The sequence below is a fragment of the Notolepis coatsorum genome (assembly GCF_963971535.1).
Source record: "Notolepis coatsorum genome assembly, chromosome: 2".
Lineage (NCBI taxonomy): Eukaryota > Metazoa > Chordata > Actinopteri > Aulopiformes > Paralepididae > Notolepis > Notolepis coatsorum.
This window is the reverse complement of record NC_140166.1, coordinates 67,807,070-67,829,483: the sequence shown is the minus strand read 5'-3', so window position 1 is coordinate 67,829,483 and position 22,414 is coordinate 67,807,070.

The window sequence follows — 22,414 nt, the reverse complement described above, 5'->3', positions numbered from 1 at the left end:
CCTATTGTACCGGGCAGCACGACGCCTATTCAGTATTCACCCCATCTGAACTCTCCAATGCCAGCGGCGCAGGACGGTAGTAGAGCGCTCGTCTGGTAGTCAGAAGGTTCCCATGCGGTTCGATTCCCGCTCCTCCCGGGCAGCGTGTTTCTGTGCTGGCTCCTATTCTGTTTGCACTTCACATGCTCCCCCTGGGAGTAATCATTAGTCAATTCAAGGAGGTCTCTTATCATTTCTACACTGACGATATCCAATTATATGTCTCTTTCAAGCCCGAACAATCGGACAAATTATCTGCCCTCTTTGACTGTCTGACTGCTGTCAAGGATTGGATGGCAAACAACGTCCTTCAGTTAAACGCAGAAAAAACGGAGGTTCTTATTATAGGCTCAGAAAAAGTCACTTCAGAAGTTGCCACATGCACGGGGGCCGCTCTCAACAACTCTGAGGCCCAAGCTCAGAAACCTTGGTGTGATCTTTGACCAGCAGATGCACTTTGATCACCACATTAGGTCTCTGACACGTACCTGTTTTTTCCATCTACGAAATATCGCCAAACTTCGATCTGTTGTGAGCTGGAAATGATTATTCATGCTTTTGTTTCATCCCGCCTGGACTATTGTAACTCCCTTTTCACTTGCCTCGATGCATCCACTTTGGGCCGGCTACAAATGGTCCGAAACGCAGCCGCTAGGCTGCTGACTATAGGTCGAGAAAATATTGCCAAATCACTCCCATCTTAGTTTCCCTTCTCTGGCTCCCCATCAAATTCAGAATTCACTTTAATGTTCTGGTCATCACCTACAGAGCACTCCATGGTCAGGCACCTGCCTACATCTGCGACCTAGTGCGTCCATACACCACGGACAGATCGCTCAGGTCGTCTGATCAGGGCTTGCTGGCTTTTCCCCGGTCTAGATTGAAGACAAAAGGGGACCGAGCAGTCGAAACCGTGGCCCCCAGGTTGTGGAATGCTCTGCCCTTGGACCTTAGATCTGTGGTCTCTGTAAACACTTTTAAAAAGCAGCTAAAGAATGTGCAGTTTAAACAGGCGTTTGGCGAATTATGCTCTGTGTAAATCTTTTATGTCTTTTTTATCTGTTTTGGTTTTCCTGATCTTTCACGTTTTTTATCATTTTCTTTTACCATGCTGCTATCTTTTGCATTTTATTGATGTTTTTACTATGTGAAGCACTTTGTGACCCTGATCTGTGAAAGATGCTATATAAATAAACTTTACTTACAGTACTTACTTACGTGTCGACGTGTCTTTGAGCAAGACACTTAACCCCTAATTGCTCCCGATGAGCAGGCTGGCTCCTTGCATGGTCGCCTCAAGCCGTCGGTGTGTGAATGTGTGAGTGACTGGGTAAAATGTGAGGAACAAATTGTAAAGTGCTTTGGAGAAAAGCTGTTATATAAATGCAGCCATTAACCATTTAACGTTAAACCCCATAAACTGAATACGGCAAAAAGAAAAACAGCACGTCTGTGTAATTTATCGGGAGTATGTGGTATGTGTTGCTGAGTGACTGTGGGTATCACAAGGAGGTGCTGAGTGAGTGGGTATCACAAGGTATCACAAGGAGGTGCTGAGTGGGTATCACAGGAGCATTCCATGCTCAACTCCCTTTACAATGTCCTCCTGTCCTCCATGCTTATTGTTATTATTACTGCAGGCTTATTATTATTATTATTATTATTATTATTATTATTATTATTATTATTATTATTATTATTATTATTATTATTATTATTATTATTATTATTATTATTATTATTATTATTATTATAGAGTAGTATTAGTATTAGTATTAGTATTATTATTATTATTATTATTATTATTATTATTATTATTATTATTATTATTATTATTATTATTATTATTATTATTATTATTATTATTATTATTATTATTATTATTATTATTATTATTATTATTATTATTATTATTATTATTATTATTATTATTATTATTATTATTATTATTATTATTATTATTATTATTATTATTATTATTATTATTATTATTATTATTATTATTATTATTATTATTATTATTATTATTATTATTATTATTATTATTATTATTATTAATATTATTATTATTATTATTATTATTAGTATTATTATTATTATTATTATTATTATTATTATTATTATTATTATTATTATTATTATTATTATTATTATTATTATTATTATTATTATTATTATTATTATTATTATTATTATTATTATTATTATTATTATTATTATTATTATTATTATTATTATTATTATTATTATTATTATTATTATTATTATTATTATTATTATTATTATTATTATCATCATCATCATCATCATCATCATCATCATCATCATCATCATCATCATCATCATCATCATCATCATCATCATCATCATCATCATCATCATCATCATCATCATCATCATCATCATCATCATCATCATCATCATCATCATCATTATTATTATTATTATTATTATTATTATTATTATTATTATTATTATTATTATTATTATTATTATTATTATTATTATTATTATTACTGCAGGCTTATTATTATTATTACTACTGCAGGCTTATTATTATTATTACTACTGCAGGCTTATTATTATTATTATTACTGCAGGCTTATTATCACTGCCGGCGTGGGTAAAGGCTGCGACCTCAGTGTGATCATTAAAGTCACGCAGGAGGCGACTGCTACATTCGAGGGCAGCATTATAAGTGAAATAACCACAAAGGTCAAGTGGAAAAAAACTGGTAAATGGTGCATTTATATAGAGCTTTTATCCAAAGCACTTCTCACATTTGACGATGAAAATATAAATACAACCAAGATTATATATATATATATATATATATATATATATATATATATATATATATATATATATATATATATATATATATATATATATATATATATATATATATATATATATATATATATATATTTATATATATATATAAATAATTAAATCCAGCTCTGCAGAGCGTGGAATGTAATGCCCACTCCCATTTTGTCTTCACATCATTGTTTGCTATATTGTCTCTTGTGGTATTTAGATACACATGTACTATGTGCGTCTGCTCTTTTATTAGGGTTATCTATCTCTTATATTTCATTTTGACAATGTCATCAGAGGTATAATTGAAAGTCCCCATGCCTTTACCCGATACAGCTGCTCCCCGAGACAGATTGGCAGGGCGGCAGCCGGAGAAAGCCGGCCTCTCTTCCAGGGAAGGCTATAGTGAGAGAGGCCACCACTGATAAATCTCTCACATTTCCCCTGTGATGTGAGAGAGACCTGGAGAGGAAGGCACTTCATCACTGCGCTCTCTCTCTCTCCGATCTGCCTTCAGCGCTTCCCACCTTAATACGGACGAGGAAATAGCACTAATAATGTTCTGAGGCATGTTTGGTTTTGGGGAAATGGTTTCATATATCAGTTTCATGGGAGACAGGGGAGGCGGGGGGGGTGTCGGATGTGGATGTCTGGTTATAGGCACTGGTCATAAGTGCTGTGTTTTGGAGAATTTCACATCCCAATTGTTGTCTCCGAATTATGCTTGTGGAGTTGTTTCATTATTACAGACTCCAGTATGAAATGATGCCGGTCTGCTTCGTTTGATAGGATGATTATGGCTTTTATTTGTGACAATATCATAAAACGTCCCAGTGGAATGGCATTTTGAGAGGATAACAATATTTGCAGCAAAATTCCTTTTTTTCTCCCAGTGACATGAAGTCTGATTCGACGCATACGACAACAACAACAACAACAACAACAACAACAACAACAACAACAACAACAACAACAACATTGTACCGTGTTTATTTCCGTGCCCAAACGGTGCAGCGACAAAGCCCTCCCCTGCACTTTACGGATTCCACGAGCCGGGTGCCTGCCGTGTGATCCGGCTCATTACGTGACTTTGCCGCGGTGCAAAAAAACTCCAGAAGGAGAAGTCTTTGTCAGGAGTTTTGTTTCTCATTACCCAGAGGGGCTTCGGTGCTCCATATTTCTTCCTCCGCAGCGAGTCCCCGGGATATAGCACAGTGTTATCTCTTTATTACCTTCCCCTCCCCGCTCAACTAAAAAGACACCGTTGGCATTGATTAAGGTGCGCTAAGAACCTGCTTATGTGTTTAAATTATCTGTGCCTAATGCTCGGGGCAAGCGTTTGCAGCGGCGCCCTGGGACCGTATTATTCCTGCGATGGGAGTTCTTTCAGGATCACAGCTTTGCATCCTATTTGGTTGCGTAGCCGTGAGAGACGCCCCGGGCGCCATGAAGGCCATTATAAATACATTGATTAATTCCTAAGCTCTGATAGATGGGGCAAAGTTAAGGGGAGATGAGCAGGAACAAAGGAGCCGGTTGCAAAACATCAGTCACTTCTTCTATCTAGAGCTAAAGCCCAGAGTACAAATTACAGTACAGTCACGAAGCGGGCCCAGACAATCCGGGGGAACATGCCACACTGCTGCTCAGTGGATCACGTCGGAATGTTTTGCAAAAAGAAAGGTTTCGGCGGGTGCTGGGTGGGGGAAACGACACGGTAACACAGCAGGACAACAGAGTATAACAGAGGTCAATCTTTATTCGGAGACTGTAATCACAAGTGAAGAGAACACAATGTGGACGGGTTGCTACTATATAGGCCGCTTCCTGGTGGCCTGAACGCACAGCCTGGTGACGGGGAAACCCCACGTTTCAGCCAATCGGGATGCTCAAAATGGCGTCACGCACGCCAGAAATAGTAAGAAAGAAATGAAAGAAACATACTAAAAGAAAATAAATAAAACAAAGAATCGACAACTCGCAATGGCCGCAATATTGTTATCCCTTTTACCCACGCTGTTTTTCAGGTAGTCACAAGGCTAAACTTGCATTGAATTAAACGCCCCCGTGATTATACACACTGCCCAGCAACTAAAACTAACAGGGGCAACACACGGCACTGCTGCTATACGACCACGAAAAAGTGTCTCCGCTGCCCTAGTGGACCACCGTGTGTTGAGCAAGCAGACAGGAAACACACAAGGGACTGAAATAACATACTACAGTGCGCTGCTCTAACAAATGAGAATGGGGCGGGGAAAAAGGAATGTGAGGAGACAGCTAGGGACGGGGAAGGGAAAAAATATATATATATATATAAGAAAAGAAGAAAAGATCCTGCGTGCTGCCTGGCCCGGGGTATAGGGAGTAGTATGTGCTCTCACATTCGGAGTCTTCAGCCAGGGGAGGTCTGCTATGTTGACTAGGCTCCCATTATAAAGCCCAGGCGTGTCACCGTGAAAAGTAGCAGAGAACTGGGGGGAGGCGGCACCCAGTGGTGGTTATCAGCCAATCCCCGGGTCCGCTCCAACCACAATAGTTTATCCACAGCTGCGCCCAATCACGTACCAATTAGTCAATAATGTCCAAATGTTCTGAGCACAGCTGTAGGGGGGGGGGAGACATCAAGCCACACCTAGATCAGACGGTTCAAGGTGCATTGGTTATGCAATAATCCCAGGCGTATGTCCAACGGTATCTATAATGTACATGGGGGCATATTCCAACAGTCTTAGGTGAGTGTTTGTGATGTTAAAATGAGGAGGTATTGAGGGAGAGTTAGTAGGTGAGCCCTGTCCTGTCGACCTGTGGCAGTAACATGGTGGAACAGTCTGGGCAGTGGTGGAAAAAGTACACAGTTCCTTTACTTTAAAGGTAGAAATACTCAGATAAATGAGTACTCTGGTAAAAGTAAAAGTCCTCCATTAAAATTCTACTTAAGTAAAAGTAGAGAAGTATTTGCTATTGAATGTACTTAAGTCAAAGTCAAAGTACACATTTTACATGACGTTTGTGTATCCATTGACCTCTATAGATTGTGTTCAATTGGTATGTGGTCCAGTTCTGCCGCTCTGATTAAAGGTTATGTTAAAGTGGTATGTGGTCCAGTTATGCTGCTCTGATTAAAGGTCATGTTAAAGTGGTGTGTGGTCCAGTTATGCGGCTCTGATTGAAGGTTATGTTAAAGTGGTATGTGTTCCAGTTATGCTGGTCTGATTAAAGGTTACAGTATGTTAAAGTGGTATGTGGTCCAGTTATGCTGCTCAGATAACATCCTTGTGAAGTTGACAGGCTTCAAATGTGAAGGTATATAATCTTCATAATTTTTTTATTTTGTATATATTATGTTTTCTATGCTAAATCCATTTCTTCAAAGTAACTAGTAACTGATGGGTTCAGATAAATGTAGTGGAGTAAAAAGTACAATATTTCCCTTTAAATGTAGTGGAGTCAAAGTATAAAGGTCCCTACAGTGAAAATACACACATAATACACACATAAAGTACACATAAAGTACAAGTCGCTCGAATCAATCAATCACTTAGTTACTTTCCACCACTGAGTATGGGTAAGTAAGTATCTGTAAGTGTGTGCTGAGACGTGAGGGCTTCCCCAACCTGTGCCAATCCTCCTTTCAACCGGACCCCAGTCAACCCCAGTCTCATCCGTAGACCAGACCGTGTCATTTAACAACGCTTGGTTTGGCCTTCTCGCTCTACAAAGAATACGGCCCCTGGATTGAGACACAGCTAATGTCCATCAAGTGATGTGATTTTCTAGCTCACATACCTCGGCCGCGAGGTGGTCGACACAGCGGGTACGTTCGTATACCGCCACTACCAGCGACGACAGTGCACCGTCAGTAAAGTCAGAGTGATATCAGAATTGCCGTTGGTTCAGATCTTCACCACAGCCACTTTCAACAGGAGCGGAGGTACATTCTGATGTTTACAATGGTACAGTAGTTAACCCCTTGTTCGTCCAGGGTCTGTGGGACCCGTTTTCAATGTTTACTAAAGAAATTAATCATACAATGAATTATTTCTCATTGGCTTTTGGCTTTTTGGTTCCGTGAAGAACATAATAAGAACACATTTGCATTGAGTGCACACTGTGCATCCCCTACACATTTATATTACATATGTGGTGTTCGTACTGAACTCTTACCGTTCGGTATAAAGCTAAGCTTTGCAAAAAAGGTATGCAAATCGCTTTCGTTTTCTGCAAAATGGGGGGTAAGCTTAAGGGGTTAAACGAATAGCACTTTTATTGATAAATATGATCTAGCAGAGGTAAATGCCAAATATTTCCCATATGCTTTCTAGATTGCTTGTAATTGAGATAAAGTTAACATTAAGTATTTTTTACATCAATTGTTCTGGCTTTATTGTTTTTAAATAATAAAGCAAGCTAGCTGCCACCCAACAGCGATGGACATATGTATGTATTAGAATAGATCACAACTTGTCAGAGCTTCTTCACTTATTAAATGCTTGCATGATGATAAGGATCTTATAGGGAGGTGTAGTCTGACGTCAAATCAAATCAAATCAAATTTATTTATAGTCACTGGTTGTTCCACCCGTATAGGGATTTATCATTGGGAAAATGGATTATCGGCTATTGTAACAATTCTGCCTCATGGAAATTGAAAAGCTTTCCAGTTTTGCATAAAATGAGTTCCCTTCTATCACTAACATTATTTTGTAAGCATTTTTGGTTGAAATAAAATTTGTCGATTTTTTTTTATGATTAATTGCGAATATTTTCATGTTGAGCTATAGCTTGTGGATGAATAAGCACAGAAAGGTACACCATGCCAATGTTAATGCTTTATTTGTTTTTAACAGGACGATTTAGAAATGGGCAATGGGGAAATACATTGCCTTGGAGAGAGGGTGGAACACGGAAAACGGCAATGACGTAACCACTACACCTCCCTATATTAGGGGGGTCGGCCTAGAGGGGTGAGCCCTCTTGTGACACGTGACCCTGCTCAGAAGCTCTGAATACACAGTGTGGCTGCTCTGAGGGAGTGAGCTCCCTATGTTTGTTCTATGGAATATAATATGAGGCTTCTCGTTTGGGTTACCTTTGTGTCACTGCATACTCTGTGAACCTTTGGCTCTATTGATTGTGGTCCATGTGGAAGTGCAACGCGGAACTTCACTTCACCCCAAATGGTGACTGACTTTAATAAAGGTCAGAGCCATGGTGATGCCTTGGGGATTTTAAACCATATTCCCGTCAGGTATGAAAAGTGTTTGGAAAGACATTAATGGATGCACCGCGCAAATAGTGTACTGTAGTGAGATATGCTACGGTATGATTTCAAATATCAGTTACGTAATCAACTTGCGCTATTTAAAAATAATACTTTTTATACTGTCTGTTGTATTATTCATTTAATAAAATATTATTTTGTCTTAGTACTATTATAATATAGGAAAATCATTTACAGCTTGGTTTCTTAAACTGTGTGTTGGGCTGCAAAACATTGGTACAGCAGTAGTAATGTTTGTGTTACGTTCCAATGGTGCCGTGATTATTTGCATCTCCGACTTGAGACCATTAAGAAACCATGATGTGCAATACTGGGAAGTCAGTTTACTGGGCAGCACTGCTGCCTCACAGCAACACGGTCCTGGGTTCGAACCCCAGCAGAGGGCCTTTCTGTGTGGAGTTTGCATGTTCTCCCTGTGTTTCCGTGGGTTTCCTCCAGGTACCCCTGGTTCCTCCCACACCGTAAAGACATGCATGTTAAGCAGGGACTACAGATGAAAACTTGCTCATTAGCTAATTCTGGCACATTTACATTGAGGGATGGAAACTATGGGGTGTAAAGGTACATGTATCCGTACCGAACCGAACTGTTTCAGTGTGTACCGTACCGTACCGAACGGCTGTGTAGTGTACCGAACGAATACAACGGTATGTTAACCACTAACGACCGTTTTTTTCACAATCTAATATAATATATATATATATATATATATATATATATATATATATATATCTTTTTTTTTACAAGTCGATTATTAATTTCAATATAGAATATTCGTTGACAGCCCTACAAGTACAATTAGTTACCGCACACGACATCACCACTGAGTGGAACATGGAAAGCCAAACTTTCCCCCACTGTACCGGAAACCCGTACCCAACCTTGACTTCAAATCTGAGGTACGTACCGTACCGTGGTTCTTGTGTACCGTTACACCCCTGGAAACTGAAGATGTTGATTAATGTGAACTGTTCATGTATTCATGTATTTTCATTAATTTCCTCCCATATAATGTGTTCCAGGCAGGGCCGTAGCTCCGCAACACAGTCTTGTTGCACGGACGTGTCGTGACTAGGGATGTGATGTCACGATTTGAGATTTTGGTGGTACGATTATTATCTATATAATAATAATAATAATAATAATAATTATTATTATTATTATTATTATTATTATTATTATTATTATTATTATTATTATTATTATTATTATTATTATTATTATTATTATTATTATTATTATTATTATTATTATTATTATTATTATTATTATTATTATTATTATTATTATTATTATTATTATTATTATTATTATTATTATTATTATTATTATTATTATTATTATTATTATTATAATAATAATAATAATAATAATAATAATAATAATAATAATAATAATAATAATAATAATAATAATAATAATAATAATAATAATAATAATAATAATAATAATAATAATAATAAACGTTATTTGTATAGCACGCACCTTTCATACAAGAATTGTAGCTAAAAGTGCTTCACAGCAGAAAAAAGACATAGTGCAGACATATGTGGTGATGTTCCTAACTAATTTTCGTTGTACCAACAATGACAAATAAAGATATATTCTATTCTATTCTATAAAATCACAGTTTTTCACATGAACTAACATCCCAACAGGCCACCTTGTCTATGGTTTGATTCTATTGCAGTTTACAAATAGACAATAATAAAAAGAGTAAAGCAGAATACACATAGAAAAATAGTGCAATAGTGCAGTGTAATAAATAGTAGAATAGAGTAGACAGAGTAAAATGATTCAACATTTAAAATCATAAAATAGAATGGACAGAGTAATATAATGCAATCAATTAATTCTGAATGACTGTTTAACAGTTTAAAATGGTCTATACCTTCCCTGTTTTGATATCCACAGGTTAAAACCTGTTTGGTACCCACTTCGCCCTAATGTAGCTAATGAATGGAACTACCTATCATATTATCATCATCAACTAGTTGTTATAGTGTAACATTTTGGCTTCTTAAAGATAATGTATAATGGTTACATGGGAATATAAAGAATGTACACACACACACACACACACACACACACACACACACACACACACACACACACACACACACACACACACACACACACACACACACACACACACACACACACACACACACACACACACACACACACACACACACACACACACACACACACACACACACACACACACACACACACACACACACACACACACACACATAGTACACTTGGAGCTGGTAGTAACATTATCCCCTCAAAACTTGAATGAATATTAAAGTAAACTCATACAGAGGACTGTGAACTGCTCTGTTTAACGGTTTTGGGGTGAGCTTACAGTAGTACTGTATGTTAGCTACAGTTTTTTTTTAAGTTTATTTTTACATCGACTTGGGAAAAAGGGGATGGATGGTGATCTTGAAGATCCATAAGAGATACGTTGGACCTTCATCACCTTTCAACTTCATGTTTTGCAAATTGGATATCTGTCTTCAACAACCCCCAAGTCATATTTTTAACACCGTCAATTTAGGGTGCTTCTTTGGTGCATATACAGTAAAGCTGGGATGTTGATTCCCTCTGCAGCACCTTTCACTGCACACACGAAAAAAGCAAGAGGGGTTTTCAGAGGGAAATGTCAAAAGCAAGGCTGAATACCTTAGATATTGTAGCTTCTAAAATTCTTACAGTCTGGAAACTTTGATAGCTTGATATAATGTTTTTGTGCGCAGTATAAAAGTGTCAAAAGGTTAAGGCGGCTGGGTGGCGCAGCGGACATTGCGCTCGTCACCAACGCAAGAGTCACCGGGTTCAAATCCGGCTGTCTGCGTTGCCTCCGGCTTGGGCCGGCCGTCATGTACTGGCTCAATTGGCAGAGCCAGAGGGTGGATGTCGATGGGTGGTAATCTGGACGTTGTGGACAGCGACTCCTACAGGTCGGTTGGGGGACGCGTGATGCAAGGCTTCTATCCTCCCTACGACCGACCTGTGGAGGGGGCATATGCGAGCAACATTCAAGACAGGGGAGGGGAGAATTGGAAACAGCGAAATTGGGATGGGAGAAAAATAGAAAAATAAGGAGAAAAAGTGAATAAAAAAAAAAGTCTCAAAAGGTGCGTGGCTACGGTGGCCCTGAAAGCCCAAACATAACGTCTTCACTATTCTGCTCTCTTAAAAAATATAATAATAATTAGGGCTGTCAGTTTATCGCATTAATTAGATTAATTAATTACACAGCAAATGATCACGTTATGAAAATTAACTCAAAAAATAAAATACTTTTTAAATGGTCCATTTGCATGTTCTTGGTATCTGATTCTAGGGACATCTATGGATCTCAGGGAATGTATTCCCAGTGTCAGAAATACTGTGTCTGTTATGAGGCTTGAGTAAATTGTAATGAACCAAATAAGATTATCAATTCAATTTTTTTTCTTTGACTGTGGATAACACCATGCTCAAATTGACCAGACCTGAAAAATCTAAGCAAATGAATAAATGGAAGATGATTAAACAGAAGGTTTTGTAGATACAGTACTGAATTCTGCCATCCGGACACATGCAATTTGAAATGATTATAGAATATAGAATATCAGGCCTAAAATGGTTATGCGATAAAAATGTGATTAATTAGATTAATTTATTACAAATCCTGTAATTAATTAGATAACTTTTTTTAATCGCCTGACAGCACTAATAATAATAATAAATTACTGAAATAAGTTTTAATCATATTTATTTTATTCTATAAACCAATTTGTATATATTCCTAATCATTGATTGTCACATCTTACAATACAATAGTTTCACTTTCTCTGCAGTTGTCAAAGCAGATGGCTACTTAACACACACTTATCACACAGATTTGCTCAACTCAACTCAAAGTTTATTTATAAAGCACATTTAAAACAACCACAGTTAAGATAAGACAAGATATCAACTTTATTGTCCCCAAGGGGAAAATGTACTAGGAACATCAGTGCTGCATCAGTCTGTGATCACTTCAAATTTAAATATATAATATACAATAATTCATACAGTTAGTAAAAAGGACATCAGACAATTATGACAATGCATAGAGATATACAACCATAATTCACAAGTAGGTAAACTCCTTTCAAAAGCTTCATATTGCACCTTTCCCTTTAAATTGCACCTTGCCCTTAGTGTTGCACCATATCCTAATTATATTGCAACAAGATTTCGACACGAAATAGGTGACAACCCACTGTTAAGTGACACCTCAAAGGAATAGAACAAAACCTCAAGTGTTGCCGTGTTCTAGAGACGATTTATTTAAGAGAGCGGTGGCTGTAGGAAGGAAGGAGAGCTTGTAGCGGTTGCTCTTGTATCTACTTGCTCTGAACCGTCTCCCAGAGGGAAGTTGACCAAAGTGCTGTACAGGTCAATAAAAGGCTAACACAGGCAATGCAATGTGGCACAAAACATGCCATGGTATACAGCACAATACAACCATATACAATAATACAAGAAATACAGTACAGAGATACATGTTAAAACACACCAAGCACAATACAACACTATACAACAATACAATAAGTACAGTACATAGATGCATCTTAAAACACAGCAAGCACAATACAACAATATACAACAATACAATAAGTACAGTACAGAGATACATGTACATGTTAAAACATACCATGGTATACAGCATAATAAAACAATATACATTACAATAATACAAGAAGTACAGTACATATATACATGTTCAAACATACCATGGTACACAGCACAATACAACAATATACAACAATACAATAAGTACAGTACAGATATACATGTTAAAACATACCATGGTACACAGCATAATAAAACAATATACATTACAATAATACAAGAAGTACAGTACAGAGATACATGTTCAAACATACCATGGTATAAAGCACAATACAACAATACAATAAGTACAGTACAGAGATACATGTTCAAATCGGGTGCCCAGCTCAACCTGAGTTGAAAGCCGGGGAGAAGAAGTGGGTCTTCAGAGGAGACTTAAAGATCTCCAGAGTCCAGGGTCTGAGCCGATCTAATGGGCCAGAGCAGGCTGGTCCAGAGCCCAGGGGCAGCTGCTCAGAGGGGCTTTGGCCTTGGTGAGCGTAGGATAACTAGTAATACATTGTGTTCAATTCCTTGATGCCGTCAGCGTATAGTGGGACGTCCTCAGCACACCTTCCATTACACAAGGAACAAGCAGTGGTTAGTAGTCGCCCCGAAAACTGCCTGCAGGAGAACATTGGGTCTCATTCTCCAACGGACTTAAGACAAAGAAATTGCTCTTAGGGCCATTTTTAGACATCTTAGATTTTGGGATTCCCCAACCGTCCCTAAGCTTGGATTTTATTTATTTTTCCGACATCAAATGCGTAATTTTTTATGGTACAACTATTGTCATATTTATTTAAATTATGATTAATTAATTCCAAGGAGGCCTGCATAGAGTTGACATGAAGGAATCACTATGATTCCTCCCAAATAAAGCCGAATTCAAGCTTAGGGACGGTTGGGGAATCCCAAAATCTAAGATGTCTTATTTTGGCCCTAAGAGCAAATTTGTTGTCTTAAGTCCAGGGCAACTATGGATACATGGGTGGGGGGGGGGGGGGGGGGGGGGGGCCTAATCTCAATAAGTTATTTGCCATCCCGATGGGCAACTATACAAAAGACAAAGAATACATTGTTTAGTTGACCTGAGACTATGTCGCTCAGCCACAAAATGTCGCTCACAAACAAAAACAGGCAATTTACATTGTAAAACAAAAGCACCCTGAGATTGTGCTTCACTTGATGTACATAATTCACATATAAATGAAATAACACTGTACCAGAACACACACACACACACACACACACACACACACACACACACACACACACACACACACACACACGCACGCACGCACACGCACGCACGCACACACACACACACACACACACACACACACACACACACACACACACACACACACACACACACACACACACACACACACACACACACACACACACACACACGCACACACACACACACACATTAAACATTTAAAAACATGTCATTACCTGTTTTAGACTGACCATCTAATCTGCTATCCGTACAGCGAGAGCAGCACATTCCGTCTAGCAGCATGGATCATATAAAGATCGTAACATTGAGGCTTTCCTATTTATTAATCAATTTACATGTTGCGTGACATTTAACTAATCTATTCCAGGATGGGGGGGGGGGGGGGGGGGGGGCCCAAGGTTGCAGTTATTAAAAATCCTTGCCAGCCCAGCAGTGAAATACAGTCAAAGAGGAAATTCATTTACAAGCCCAGAGAGCGTTGGTCAAGTTTCGGCGGTAATTGTCTCGTTGAATTGCACACCTCGGCTGCACCTGAGCCCCCGACCGCCTGATTGTGTCGCTGGAGAAAATCCAGAGCCCGTCATCACTGACTCCCATTATCATGGCATTGATTTAAAAGAGAGCCTTTTGCGGTTAGCGTCACACTCTGGTGTAATACGAGAGCGCGGGACGCGAGCAGGCTGGAAAAGCTGGTCAGGAAGGCCAGTAACGTGGTGGTGGGGGTGGAGCTAGACTCTCTGGTAGTGGTGGTGTCAGAGAGGAGGAGCCAGTAACGTGGTGGTGGGGGTGGAGCTAGACTCTCTGGTAGTGGTGGTGTCAGAGAGGAGGAGCCAGTAACGTGGTGGGGGTGGAGCTAGACTCTCTGGTGGTGGTGGTGTCAGAGAGGAGGAGCCAGTAACGTGGTGGGGGTGGAGCTAGACTCTCTGGTGGTGGTGTCAGAGAGGAGGAGCCAGTAACGTGCATCAGTCTGCATCAGTCTGTGATCACTTCAAATTTAAATATATAATATACAATAATTCATACAGTTAGTAAAAAGGACATCAGACAATTATGACAATGCATAGAGATATACAACCATAATTCACAAGTAGGTAAACTCCTTTCAAAAGCTTCATATTGCACCTTTCCCTTTAAATTGCACCTTGCCCTTAGTGTTGCACCATATCCTAATTATATTGCAACAAGATTTCGACACGAAATAGGTGACAACCCACTGTTAAGTGACACCTCAAAGGAATAGAACAAAACCTCAAGTGTTGCCGTGTTCTAGAGACGATTTATTTAAGAGAGCGGTGGCTGTAGGAAGGAAGGAGAGCTTGTAGCGGTTGCTCTTGTATCTACTTGCTCTGAACCGTCTCCCAGAGGGAAGTTGACCAAAGTGCTGTACAGGTCAATAAAAGGCTAACACAGGCAATGCAATGTGGCACAAAACATGCCATGGTATACAGCACAATACAACCATATACAATAATACAAGAAATACAGTACAGAGATACATGTTAAAACACACCAAGCACAATACAACACTATACAACAATACAATAAGTACAGTACATAGATGCATCTTAAAACACAGCAAGCACAATACAACAATATACAACAATACAATAAGTACAGTACAGAGATACATGTACATGTTAAAACATACCATGGTATACAGCATAATAAAACAATATACATTACAATAATACAAGAAGTACAGTACATATATACATGTTCAAACATACCATGGTACACAGCACAATACAACAATATACAACAATACAATAAGTACAGTACAGATATACATGTTAAAACATACCATGGTACACAGCATAATAAAACAATATACATTACAATAATACAAGAAGTACAGTACAGAGATACATGTTCAAACATACCATGGTATAAAGCACAATACAACAATACAATAAGTACAGTACAGAGATACATGTTCAAATCGGGTGCCCAGCTCAACCTGAGTTGAAAGCCGGGGAGAAGAAGTGGGTCTTCAGAGGAGACTTAAAGATCTCCAGAGTCCAGGGTCTGAGCCGATCTAATGGGCCAGAGCAGGCTGGTCCAGAGCCCAGGGGCAGCTGCTCAGAGGGGCTTTGGCCTTGGTGAGCGTAGGATAACTAGTAATACATTGTGTTCAATTCCTTGATGCCGTCAGCGTATAGTGGGACGTCCTCAGCACACCTTCCATTACACAAGGAACAAGCAGTGGTTAGTAGTCGCCCCGAAAACTGCCTGCAGGAGAACATTGGGTCTCATTCTCCAACGGACTTAAGACAAAGAAATTGCTCTTAGGGCCATTTTTAGACATCTTAGATTTTGGGATTCCCCAACCGTCCCTAAGCTTGGATTTTATTTATTTTTCCGACATCAAATGCGTAATTTTTTATGGTACAACTATTGTCATATTTATTTAAATTATGATTAATTAATTCCAAGGAGGCCTGCATAGAGTTGACATGAAGGAATCACTATGATTCCTCCCAAATAAAGCCGAATTCAAGCTTAGGGACGGTTGGGGAATCCCAAAATCTAAGATGTCTTATTTTGGCCCTAAGAGCAAATTTGTTGTCTTAAGTCCAGGGCAACTATGGATACATGGGTGGGGGGGGGGGGGGGGGGGGGCCTAATCTCAATAAGTTATTTGCCATCCCGATGGGCAACTATACAAAAGACAAAGAATACATTGTTTAGTTGACCTGAGACTATGTCGCTCAGCCACAAAATGTCGCTCACAAACAAAAACAGGCAATTTACATTGTAAAACAAAAGCACCCTGAGATTGTGCTTCACTTGATGTACATAATTCACATATAAATGAAATAACACTGTACCAGAACACACACACACACACACACACACACACACACACACACACACACACACACACACACACACACACACACACACGCACGCACGCACACGCACGCACGCACACACACACACACACACACACACACACACACACACACACACACACACACACACACACACACACACACACACACACACACACACGCACACACACACACACACATTAAACATTTAAAAACATGTCATTACCTGTTTTAGACTGACCATCTAATCTGCTATCCGTACAGCGAGAGCAGCACATTCCGTCTAGCAGCATGGATCATATAAAGATCGTAACATTGAGGCTTTCCTATTTATTAATCAATTTACATGTTGCGTGACATTTAACTAATCTATTCCAGGATGGGGGGGGGGGGGGGGGGGGGGGGCCCAAGGTTGCAGTTATTAAAAATCCTTGCCAGCCCAGCAGTGAAATACAGTCAAAGAGGAAATTCATTTACAAGCCCAGAGAGCGTTGGTCAAGTTTCGGCGGTAATTGTCTCGTTGAATTGCACACCTCGGCTGCACCTGAGCCCCCGACCGCCTGATTGTGTCGCTGGAGAAAATCCAGAGCCCGTCATCACTGACTCCCATTATCATGGCATTGATTTAAAAGAGAGCCTTTTGCGGTTAGCGTCACACTCTGGTGTAATACGAGAGCGCGGGACGCGAGCAGGCTGGAAAAGCTGGTCAGGAAGGCCAGTAACGTGGTGGTGGGGGTGGAGCTAGACTCTCTGGTAGTGGTGGTGTCAGAGAGGAGGAGCCAGTAACGTGGTGGTGGGGGTGGAGCTAGACTCTCTGGTAGTGGTGGTGTCAGAGAGGAGGAGCCAGTAACGTGGTGGGGGTGGAGCTAGACTCTCTGGTGGTGGTGGTGTCAGAGAGGAGGAGCCAGTAACGTGGTGGGGGTGGAGCTAGACTCTCTGGTGGTGGTGTCAGAGAGGAGGAGCCAGTAACGTGGTGGGGGTGGAGCTAGACTCTCTGGTGGTGGTGTCAGAGAGGAGGAGCCAGTAACGTGGTGTGGGGGTGGAGCTAGACTCTCTGGTGGTGGTGTCAGAGAGGAGGAGCCAGTAACGTGGTGGGGGTGGAGCTAGACTCTCTGGTGGTGGTGGTGTCAGAGAGGAGGAGCCAGTAACGTGGTGGGGGTGGAGCTGGACTCTCTGGTGGTGGTGTCAGAGAGGAGGAGCCAGTAACGTGGTGGGGGTGGAGCTAGACTCTCTGGTGGTGGTGTCAGAGAGGAGGAGCCAGTAACGTGGTGTGGGGGTGGAGCTAGACTCTCTGGTGGTGGTGTCAGAGAGGAGGAGCCAGTAACGTGGTGGGGGTGGAGCTAGACTCTCTGGTGGTGGTGGTGTCAGAGAGGAGGAGCCAGTAACGTGGTGTGGGGGTGGAGCTAGACTCTAGCGGTGTGGTGTCAGAGAGCAGGAGCCAGTAACGTGGTGTGGGGGTGGAGCTAGACTCTCTGGTGGTGGTGGTGTCAGAGAGGAGGAGCCTGTAACGTGGTGGGGGTGGAGCTAGACTCTCTGGTGGTGGTGGTGTCAGAGAGGAGGAGCCAGTAACGTGGTGGGGGTGGAGCTAGACTCTCTAGCGGTGTGGTGTCAGAGAGGAGCAGCCAGTAACGTGGTGGGGGTGGAGCTGGACTCTCTGGTGGTGGTGGTGTCAGAGAGGAGGAGCCAGTAACGTGGTGGGGGTGGAGCTAGACTCTCTAGCGGTGTGGTGTTAGAGAGGAGGAGCCAGTAACGTGGTGTGGGTGGAGCTGGACTCTCTCTAGCGGTGTCAGAGAGGAGCAGCCTTGCTAAGCTCCACGCCATCATGGACAACCCCTCCCATCCACTACAGTACACACGGACTTGACTGATAGAAGGAGCACGTTCAGTCAGTTTTAGACTATAAGACTCCCAAGATGCAACACTGAACGGCGATCATACTTTATCACGCATCACTGTGCCTCACTGCTTCACTGAGCACAGAGTGACGGTACAACTCTGGCAAATCCTCTCTGACTTTTTTACTTTTTAAATCGACATTTTACAATTTTACACTTATTACTGTACATTTGACTGTATATCTTTGGCTGTATATTTTAGAATGTATAAACATATCTCAGAATGTATATCCCTGACTGTATTTGATTCTTATTTGTGATTTTAGATATTTGACTATACCTACATGTTTACTGTGAGCGATCTGTGGTGCTGAATTTCCCTCGCGATCAATACAGTACTTCTATTCTAATCGTAGACAAAGGACAGCATTGTTCAACAAGGTTGCCAGCTGATTCATCTGCAGTGCAGCAAGTTTGTTTAACCAGAGAGAATACAGTCAGTTGAATAATATTTATTTCCGCTCACATGCCATCACATGAACTGGATTAAAATCATTAAGTACACTCAAATAATTGGATTAAGAGGAAACCCAGGGGACGGTAACTAAATCAATTAGTTGGACTTGATTTATTTTCACACATCACATCTTAAGACAGCTGAGGTGGGATAATTCACTCTGGGGACACATGCAGACTCCGAAGCCAAGCACGAGCTTAACGTGTAAAAAGAGATAAATGCTCAAAGTAGAGAAGGGGGAGGGGGAAAAAAGACTGATACATTATAGCGCAGCTGTGTGTTCCCAGTATTTCTGCAGGATGAGATAAAGATTCAGATCTCATAGGGATAGACGGCCCATAGGCTGCACTTCATCCCCATACATCAAACAAGAGTGCCTTCATTGAAGACGGGGAGAGTCAGATAGTTTCACAAGTTTTAGCTCTAAGGAGAACATAAAGGTGAGTGGTAAAGACAGTTTGGAGAGGTCTTAACTCAAACTGAATCCGCTGCGGCTCCTCAAAGCTGTCATCATGCACGCTAAATAAAAATAGTGCTACTTACTGTAGCACCCATAGGGTTCCTTGCTTATCCCTTGTTGAACCTTTATACCGTAAAGATAACTCAACTTAGGAGTGAGTTTACCCCAACTCCACGTTTAATAATAGCAACAGCATATTTCAACGTATTTGTCCCTTTCACAGAGGAGACTATTTCTATACTTATCACACCAGAATCTCTCAAACACCTCATCATTGATCCAAGAAAAAGTAAAGAATGAAAACTGTTCATTTCAAATCAAAATTACTCATACAAGGTCTGACATTCTTTAATTTGTATGCTTTAAAAAGTGGGTTTATTTTTATTGTAAGGTAGACAATAATTGTATTATTTCTTTTCAAAAATGTTTTACAGTGTAATCTCAATGGTCTTGAAGCCGCCTGTAACCGTGTTGGTCTGTATGTCTGTCTGTCCCACAAAAGTACACCATCAGAACCGATGATTTCACCGCCGTTACGCGCTGAAAGGTAGACCAGCAACCAGCATATGACTTCACTGACACACACTGAGACAGTTATCCCAGCCAGCTCAGCCATGACAAGAACCGTAGGCATAGTTTTATATAGGAACGCTATATAATCCCCTCGAAGCACAGGCAGACACAAGTGCATTTCTTGCTGCTGGTTTATTGAAGCCTTGTTTCTCCAAATCCACCGTGGAAACTTAAATGAGAAAACATAAGCCATATGTTAGCCATGTTGCACAGCATGTGAAAGTGAAATAACACCTCACCAAAGTAAAATACAGAACAAACGAGAAATACCTCGTTGGCTGCATGCTACAACAAAGGGGAATAATCTTCAGTCTTCCGTTCTTGTAACCGTCATATTAATTAAATGATAAAACGTTCACCGGCGCATAATGCTGACCATCCCTGCTGCTTGCTTGCAGGTGTCGCCATTAGTCTTAACGCGAGAGCAGCCCAATGGGATACTATACATAACTTTGAGAGTTCAAAAAAACAATTATACTATATTATATACTAAAATAATACTATAATATATATATATATATATATATATATATATATATATATATATATATATATATATATATATATATATATATATATATATATATATATATATATATATATATATATATATATATATATATATATATATATATATATATATATATATAATTAAATAATGTATAAATAAGAAATGCAACATAAATACATTCTCAAATATTACATTAGGCTTAGAAAAACTTCAAGAACATGTCAATTATGGCTCACGGCCAAAGCCACATGAGATAAATGGTAAATGGCTGCATTTATATAGCTCCTTTATCCAAAGAGATTTACAATTTGTTCCTCACATTTTACCCATCCACTCACACATTCACACACCGATGGCAGAGGCAACTATCCAAGGTGCCAACCTGCATATTGGGAGGGAGCAATTAGGGGTTAAGTGTCTTGCTCAAGGACACTTCGACACGCTTCCCCGGAGGAGCGGGATTCAAACCGAGAACCTCCAGATAAACTGTTCTACCTCCTGAACCACTGTCCCGACCAAAAGAACTGCAGAGTGAAAACTGTAGTTTGAGTATTATAATTCACAACATCGACGAGGACTTGTTCATTCATAAATACATTTACTATTGATAAATAAATATTTTCTTCGTAAGAGGCCCTAATCATTTGGCATGAGCTATTGATGGCTATATTAATACCGTAACATTATTTAATTTCGTGCAAGGGCAGACAGACACGCCACTTGTGTTCCACCTACATGCGGATTCACGTCGATACCCTCATGTTCAGTACTTTAAGATGCCTAAAGAGACGCCCCGAATCGTACACATTGCTTACACAGATTGTACATCAAATTCCAGCAAGAACACTGCTAGATGTTCGATATGTAAACAAACTATTGAAGAGAAGACCGGGACAACCTCAAACTTCAACAGAGATCTGTGGGGTTGGACTCAACCTTGATGACCTGGACTCAGACTTGGACTAGGGTAATGGGGACTCGAGACTCGGCGCGGACTCGAGATTCAGTGACTCGACTACTGTTATGTGACTAACGCTGACTGTTATTACATCATCTGCTATAGGCTCCAACATGTATCCTATACTGTAGCCTCAGGGTTATCTAGCATGAGAGTAAGTGGGTGGAATATGACCATGAAGTCATCCTGAGTCTTTTATCTGTTTTTATTCTTGCCTGACCATCTCATAAACACACCAAACATGTTGTAAACCGCACATCCTAACGTGTCAGTGACCATATAGAAAAGTCATAGGCACACCTGTTGGCTATTTCAACTCTGAAATATATTCTCTTTTGATTAGGTCTTTTGAACCCAATTTGCTATCAGTATATTATATCGGGGGGGGGGGGTGTTATGAACTTCATTGACACGCTGTGCCTAGGCACCATCATTGGCTTGCCATCAAAAACGACCTGTTAGACTTCTGTGAAAAACGACCCATAGGACTGCCCCACGGAAATATTAGTAATCATATTTGGAAAGTCATGAGAGAGAGAAAGAAAAAGGCTGGTGTTTTTTTCTCTAGTTTGTGTGACACACAGCCCCTCCCCTCCCCTACGTTACTGCACTAAGAGCAGCCTGTGACACACAGCCCCTCCCCTCCTCTACGTTACTCCACTAAGAGCAGCCTGTGACACACAGCCC